The 8660-nt window shown below is 41.3% G+C and overlaps 1 protein-coding gene across 4 annotated transcripts in view; it reads right to left on the reverse strand.

The window, feature by feature from the left end:
* Positions 1 to 8660, reverse strand: part of NDST1 (N-deacetylase and N-sulfotransferase 1) — a 61915-nt gene that overhangs the window by 51876 nt on the left and 1379 nt on the right. The window lies entirely within an intron of this gene.

The following is an 8660-nucleotide window of genomic DNA, read 5'->3' on the forward strand; positions in this document are numbered from 1 at the left end:
TAGAGATCACCTAGTCTAATCCAAACCCTTATTTTACAGAGGAAAAAAATAACCTGATACCTAGGGGGGTGGAAATCTACCCAAAGTTGAGCAGCATGTCAGTTGAGGAGTGAAGCCTACAGCTCAAGTCTTCTGACTCTTCCTGGTACCTACTGGCCTCCCACCTTGTCATCTTTTTCTTGAACTGCATTTGGGACACTGGGCTACAGAACTGCAGAGATATGCTTTGTGCTTTTCAAGGTGCTCAAGCCCAGGACTCTGGAAGGGAGTATTCTGCTCCTTTCAGAGGATAAGGTTCAGGGGCCTCTAGATAGAGTGGAACAGATGCAGAGTGCTAGGACTTGAAAATCTGGCAGGAGGGGAAGTGGGAAAACGCCAGCTGTGAGCCTCATGGAAACTGATGAAACACTGCTTCAGGTGGCTCTTGGCTCTTGTTTGTGTTTTCTGTGTACACACGCTAAGGCCCCTCACGCCTGATGGCACAAGGTCCAAGAAGAAGCAGGTTAAACAGGTGAGGAGTTGGCATTGCTGGGTCAAAAACGCCACACCTGAAACCCACATGGGCCTACAGGAAGAAAACTTCAACTAAGCCACCAAGCAGGCTTTCTCACTTTTAATTTAGGCTCCTCCCAAAATTGAGATATACATGAGACTGGGCCATGGAACAGTGCGATAAGTGGCAGGTTTTGAACGGCCCCCTATGATTGAACAAGCCCAAATGCCTATGGTGGCACGCTTCCTAAAACAAGTATCTTCCCTCCACCACATCCCCAAGGTCCAAGGAAAGGATATAAGGCCCAAGATAAAGGAGCAAAGAAGAAAGAATGTCAAATGGGGAAGGTCTCTGCTTGGAGGAGGCTGGGGACTAGAGGAGGTTAGCAGTGCCGTAGAAAGAACATTAGGCTAAGAGTCAGGAGCCTTGGATGCTAATCCTGGCTCTTCTATAAACTAGACAGGAGGACGAGTTACTTCTCTCCTCTTCTTAACCTTAATCTCCTCCACTAGAAAATGAAAAGATGGTCTCAAAGGTGCCCTCCACCTCTGACAAAAGGGTTGTCTATTTCCACTTCTGACATTCAATGACCCTACATCAGTTTCTGGTGTCTGCCCAGAATTCTACCAAATTGAATATCATCTTGTACTGGCACCTCCCAGCCAAGAGATTCTTCTCCATTCTCCTCTTTCTCTTCTACGAAAACTGGCCTCAGGGGCAAGATAACTTGAAATCTAGTCCAGATTCATTCACACATTTGCTATGAAATTTCCAGGAAATCACTTAACATTTCTGGGCCTCATTTTCTTCTATACCTCCTGATTTAACATTACCTGTGTATACTATCCCCTTCCTTTTTAACCTTTAACACAGCTCCACTGTTAACAAAAAAAAAAATTTCTATCCCAGCATTCAATGCCCTTCACAGTCGGGTTTCAATTTACCTCATCTACTACTAACAGTGTTTACCAAGCCTCTGCTCCATCTAAACTAATCTAGTCTGTGTCTGCCCAAAAAGCTGCTTTCATCTCCATCTACAGAATGTCCTTTTTCATTCCTCCTTTCCATTTCCCAAGGACCCAGGTCAGGTCTTAATTCAATTCAACAAATATTTATTAAATGCCTATTATACGCTATGTACTACACTGGACAACAAGGATACAAAGATGAAAAATTCCTTAACTACTATCTTCAAGTGCGATATTATAAATACGAATAAGAAAAATACTCAGCTTTAATACAAGTTACAAAATAAGGGCAGAGTAGAGCTTCAAACATAGCATGATATATTTAAAAAGGGAGACATTACTTATACTTGGGGGTTCAAAGGGGAGTCATCATGGAAGAGGCAACACTGGTGCTGAACCTTAAAAGGAAAGGATTTCAACAGATATAGATATGTAGAGGGGCAGCTACAGTGGACAGAGGGCTGAAGTCAGAAGACTCACCTTTCTGAGTTCAAACCTGGCCTCAGACACTTACTAGCTGTGTGACCCTCGGCAAGTCACTTAACCCTATTTGCTTCAGTTTCCTCATCTGTAAAATGAGCTAGAGAAGGAAAAGGCAAACCACTTCAGCATCTTTGCCAAGAAAACCCCAAATGCATCATGAAGAGTCAGACACAACTGAAAAAGAACTGAAAGATATGAAGGATGTCCAAGCACAAGCAATAAAATATAGATAGGAAAGAGCTGCATGAGAATCAGGCATGGGAGGCAGACTCATGTTTTGGCTGGAGTGTAGAGTATACAAACAGAAGTCCCGGGTAATGGGGTTCCTGAGGGAGGCTGAAGCCAACTGAGGAGGACCTCACAGGGTAGAATAAGGAATTCTTATTCTATGAGAAACAGGGAGCAATTAAAAATCTCTGAAAAGGAGAAGGGACACAGGTTCAGAGGATCACAGATTTAAGAGTTAAAAAGGACTTTAGAAGTCGGCCAAAACAAACCCTTCTTTTACAGGTTAGGAAACTGAGACCCACAGAGGTAAACTGAAAAAAATCAAGATAAAAAAATTTTTAAGCAAAAAAGAAAAAAAATGTATATTAAAAAAAACTACTCAGAACTAAAAAGGACCTGAGAACAAAGAAGATGGAAAGGACCTTAAAAAGCATCTAGCCCAATTCTTTTTTCATTTTACAGATGAGGAGACAGCCTGAGCCCCGAAAGGGGAAGTAAGTTGCCTAAGGTCAAACAATGAATTAATGACACAATTAAGACTAAAAGTCATGTCTCCTAACTCTCAGGCCAGTCCTTTTTTCCATAACACCATCTCCCAATTCAGTTCCTAGGAAGCACAGAAAGGAATTTAACAAATGTTTTCAGATGATCTGTGGGAAGAGAGAAACGTAAGGGGGGAAGGAAACAGGGCCTACAGCTCAATGAATGAACATTAAATTGTCAGGAGAGGAGCACAGTGGTGGTAAAACAGAGAGATTCGGAATCAGAAAACTTGAACCTAGACACAGCTCTAACACTATAAACACTGGACAACTCTCTTAACCTCTCTTGGTTCAGTTTCCTCATCTATAAAATGGGAAGAATACTATTTACACAACCTACCTCAAAAGATTTGAAGAAATTACTTGTAAACTAAAACTTACATAAATGTGAACTATTGTTGTCAACACATTACAAGGCTTTCAGTAAACAAAGGTCTTTCCAGCCCACATATTTGTAAAAATATTCTATCCAATCTGATTGCAAGACACTCTAAAACAGTCGTGTCAAACTGAAAGGGGGGGAAGCAATAATGATTTAGAAAACCATAAATTAGCATTATTTATGTTGCATTTTTACTTTGTTAAACATTTCTCAATTCCATTTCATCTGGTTCCAGAAGTATTCCAGAGTTTTGCAGGCTCCAAATTTGACACCTCTACCCTAAATGGTCTTGTTCACAGGTGACATTGGACCAATTGTATCAAGGCTTAGAACACTACAAAGCCTCTGCTAAAATCCAACCAATGCAAAAATGATTGCTCTAATAAACCACACTGAAAAAACAGAGTGGATGAGAAACGACTATTTCCCTGGCCATGCAATGCTGGGATGGCGAGCCCATCAAGTAGACAAGATCACAGATTTAGAATTTTAAGGAATTCGAGAAGGCTCAGGTATCCCTAAATGTCTTTTTCCATGTTTATGAACTGACACTTAGAACTGGAAGGAGTCTTCAGGATCATCTAATCCAAACCTCTCATTTTACAGATAAAGAAACTGAGGCTCAGGAAAGTTACATGACTTACCCAAAGTCATACAAGAAGTAAATGACAGAACCAGCATTTGAATCCGGTCTTTTGGATAAGTACCTTAGGTCTTCCTGATTCCAAGGAATCAGGCTTAATGGATAACACTGAGCCTTAAGTCAGGAAGACCAGAATTCAAATCCAGCCTTAGACACTCACTAGTTGTGTGATCCTGGGCAAGTCCCTTAACCTCTGTTTGCCTTAATCCACTAGAGAAGAAAATAGCAAACCATTCCAGTATCTTTGCCAAGAAAACCCCATAAGGGATCATGAAGAGTCAGACATGACAGACTAGCTAACTTCTGACACCAAACCCAATCCACTTTCCACCATACCTCATTTCTTCACACCAAAGTTTACAATTTGAACTGATACTACAAATTGACAGTAAATTGTGCACCACCAGTGAATAGGAAAAAGAGATCTGATTGGATGACATTTGGGAAAGTTTGATTCCAAACTCCTTGATGTCTCAAATGGGGGAAGGGGAAGGGAACAAGCATTTATATGACACCTACTATGTGCCAGACACTATGCTAAGTGCTTTTACACTTAGCATATTTGCTAAGCAATATCTCATTTGAACCTCACAACAACCCTGCAAGGTAGGTGATGTTATACTTCCCATTTTACAGATGAGGAAACTGAGGCAAGCTGAAGTTAAGTGACTTGTTCAGGGTCGCAGAACTAATGAGTATCTACGGCCAGATCTGAACTGGGGTCTTTCTGACTCCAGGCCCAGCACTCTACCCACTGCATTACCAGCTGTCTCAAATGCTTCTTTTTTATACCGATGTTCTCCCAATGGTGCTATAAAGATTTGAAACAGACTGCCATAATCTCAGAAGAATAAAAATTACAAGTAATCTAAAATGCAAGGGAGAAACATATGATAGACATAAGGAAACTGTAGCATGGTATCAATGACATGAGCCTGAACAGTAATAGGTAAGACAATATCAAGGACACACCTGACCAGAAAAGCAGGGAAATGTGGAGGAACCAGAACTGATCAAGCACTTGCTCTGTGCTGAGCACCACGCTAAGTGCCTGACAAATATTATCTCATTTGATCTCATTACACCTGAGATGCTGTCTCCTGAAAGCCACACCTAACTTGCTGGCCATCTCATACTTTTTCTTGCTTTGGCTTTCTTTCACCTATGACACCCAGGAACATCTGAACAGGCACTCCTGACCACAGACCTTGCAACCTTCAAACAACTATTCTACTATCCAGGGATGCCAGAATGTAACAACTAATAATAGTAGTTTTACATAGTATGTTTTACATACATTTACATAGCACATCAGGTTTGAAAAGTATTATGCATATGTTAACTCATTTGATCTTCACAACAACCCTAGGAGGTTGGTGCTTTATTACTTTCACTTTACAGATCAGGGACCTGAGGCGGAGAGCAGTTAAGTAACTTGTTCAGAGTCACACAGCTAGTAAGTGTCTCAGGTCTTCCTGGTTCCAAGTCCAGGACTCTATCCACAGGGCCACTTAAAATATGTGTAAACTACATCAAGATTTCTATCAATCCAATAAACAATTACTAAGGACTACTATGTCCCAGGCACCTTGCTAAGAGCTGGAGATACGATTAATAAAAAGATAATCCCTGCCCTCAAGGAGGTTACATTCTAAAGAAGGAGACAACACATAGAAGGAGGCAGAAGGGAGAGGGGTGCATGGGACAGCAGAGGGTCCTGGGGAGTAAGCATCTGGTTCCATGGAGGTGAAACCAGAAAAAGCAATAGAAGCAAAGTAAAGTGAGCTGAAGTTCAGTTTCTGTACTCTATAAAAGGCGGCACTAGGAGGAGTTTGGTACTCCACCCTACAGCCCTCCAATCAGAGGGGAGAGAAGGCTAAGGGAGCTGGTGTCAATCAAGGCTTAAGTTAGCAGCACAGTGGTGTGTTTAAAACTGGTGAGCTTATTCCTTCATCTTCATCCTCCTTCATCTTCAACCTTTCAAATGCTAAGCAAGCCTAGGAAAGGAAAATTCCAACTCAAAGGGCAATCAGACTTCAACCTTACATAGATTTTCAACTGAAGTGTGGACATCCATGCCCAGGACCAGATCCAAATATTACTCATACTCAATGGCTAGAGCCCTGTGTGACTCTGGGCAAGTCTGCCTCAGTTTCCTCAACTGAGGATAATAATAGCATCTTTTATGTTAAAAGGATCAAGTGAGATAATATTTGTAAAGCACGTAGTACAGTGCCTTACATACAGTAAGTGTTTAACAAATGCTTATTAAAAGTTTTAAAGTTACAAAGACCACAGATTTCATCCAGTCCATTGTACAGACCCTGAAACTGAGACTCAAATACAGAAATTTGTCCTGATTTGCCCAGTCAGATACCTTTTCATTGGCCAAGAGCTCACATTGGCATTGACAGGTTCCTCAAGCAGCCCCCTTCAGAAGAGAGGGGTGTTTGAAGCTGCTAGAATCCCTTCTCTGCGCCACAAGTGACTGATCTATTTTCTTGGCTAAGCTGAATTTCTATACTTTAGCCCTCTTTCTTTTCAGCTACAAAATGGGTGTGACAATTACAAACCTGTAATCAGGTAATATCCTTTTTCCAGCCCCCTGATAATCTGAAGATAGGCAGAAAGGTGTTCTCAGAAGATGACCTACAGAACCCTTGTTTACAAACTCATTAGCTATCCAGGGATCTTGATCACTGAAGATGTAGCTTGACTTACTCTTACTACATCCTAGCATTTCTGCAAATGTTTGTTTTGTTAACTGCACTGATAATCAAAGTATTCAAGTACTTCCCTTATCCATTCTTCTAGAGATCCAAGAATATACTGAACTTAAGCAAAGCTCCTACAATGGAATGGGGTAGGGGTAGTAAAGGAAACCTGGCTATTTCTCCACACTGGAGACACCACAAGGTATTCGGGACAACAGAATACTGTTTTTGAAGACCAAAGACAAATTCCAGTCACCCAAGCCAGTCATTTCACCTCTGAGTCTCAGTTTCCCAGCATGTAAGTCTTTCCACAAATGTAGATTACACACCTCTTCTCTCCCACCCCCAATCCCCATCTCCTCAGCCCTTCAGTAGAACTGTCTTCATGAGTTACAATAGACCAAAAAAATTCCATCAGCTGAAGATGGTCAACTTGTCAATGAAGACTCTATGCAAACTTAGCTCAGATGGCAAAATTAGTCCTTCACCAGGTCTACACTGGGAGCCTTTCCAGCTTGGTATAGGGTCAGGGTTTCACTGGCTGAACTTTTGAGAACTCAATGTCACCTCTGGGACAAAATAAAGCAAAAAGGTAAGGTCTGTTAGGAGGTTCCTCATTTGTAAAATGGCAATAACAATACCTATTTGACACAATACACCTGTGAGGATAGGAAAGCAAAATAGGGCCAAAAAAATATGAACAACTGTTACTAACACTTCCAGAGAGGAACTGCTATTCTGGACCTAATTAGATTCAGCTCAACTCCAGCCTGGGGATTACAAAGATTTTAAAATGACTTGGTCCCTGTCCTCAAGGAGCTTACAATCCATTTTGGGGAGAATATAACATGTACAGACAAATGTGTAATGTAAAAGAAAGTGTAAGGTAAAAGATAAAAAACAAAGACCCTGGAAACGGACGGAAGGAAATTTTGAGGAGGGAGAGAATACTTCGAGATAGAAGAATCAGGAAAGAGTTTAAAGAGGAGGCGACATTTGAATTGAGCCTGCAGGGAAGAGATGGATTCTCAGAGTTGAAGAAATACCTTCCAGGTATGGAGAATGGCCAATATTATTGCACGGAGGCAGAAGACTGCAAATCAAGTTCAAAGAGCAGCTAGTAGTCCAGTTCAGCTAAAATGCTGAGTGTGTAATGGAAAGCCACATGAACTCAAGCTGGAAAGGAAGGCCAAGCCAGATTTTGGAAGACCTGAAGCATCAAGCTAAGGAATCTAAATTTTTTCACCTAGGGGCAACAGGATGCCACTGAAAGTTTAAGTTAAGAAACAATTAGATCAGATCTATACATTAGAAAGATTTTTGTCAACTGTAAAAGATGAACTGGAGTCGGGGAGACCAGTTAGTTACAAAGCTATTACAATAGTCCAAGAAAGAGGTGATGAGGGCTTAACCAAAGGTGGCAGGAGAGAACCCAAATATAAGAAATTTGGAGAAGGTACAACTAAAGGACTTGGCAACTGATTTGATCTGAGGGACAAGTAAGGGTCAAAGATAATACCAGCTTTTCCAGACTCCATAAATGGAAAATGGTGGTGCCATCAAAATAAACCTCAAAGTTAGAAGTTAAGGCAGGATTAGGAGAGAATGATGAAGAGTGCAGTTTTCAACATGTTGAGACTGATGTGCCAAGCAGAGCATCCAGGTGGTGATATCCAGAAAGCAGTTGGGGCTGGTGATGCAAGATTAAGTGCAAAGAGGAGATTAGAGCCATTGGCTAATACCAATTTGGAAATAATTTGCATAGAGATGATAATTAAATCCACGGGATCTGATGAGATCACCAAAGGAGAGAGTAGGGAGAGGTTGTAGGATAGTGCCTTAGGGGTACTCACACTTGGAGGACTAGAAGAGGACTGGTCAATAAAGGAGTACTCTGACAGGTAGAAGAAAAAAAACAGTGTCACAGAAGTCTAAGGAAGACAGAGTATCCAGGAGAAGGAGGTGGTGAATGGTGTCAAATACTATTAAGTTTAACATTTATCCTTGTGGGCAGAGACTAAGTCTGATTTTACCTCTTTACCCCCAGCAATTAGCATAGGGCTTTACACCTAGTGGGAGTTTAATAAATGTTTACGGAATTTAACTAAATTCATCTCAAGTAGTCTCCTTAACCCCAAGCCAAAGAACAAATAGTCCAACTCCCGAGACCCCTAGCCAAGAGTCACTTTAGCCTAACAAGGTGCTCA

Source organism: Vombatus ursinus, unplaced genomic scaffold, assembly GCF_900497805.2.
Source record: "Vombatus ursinus unplaced genomic scaffold, bare-nosed wombat genome assembly UNPS02014863.1, whole genome shotgun sequence".
Classification (NCBI taxonomy): Eukaryota; Metazoa; Chordata; class Mammalia; order Diprotodontia; family Vombatidae; genus Vombatus; species Vombatus ursinus.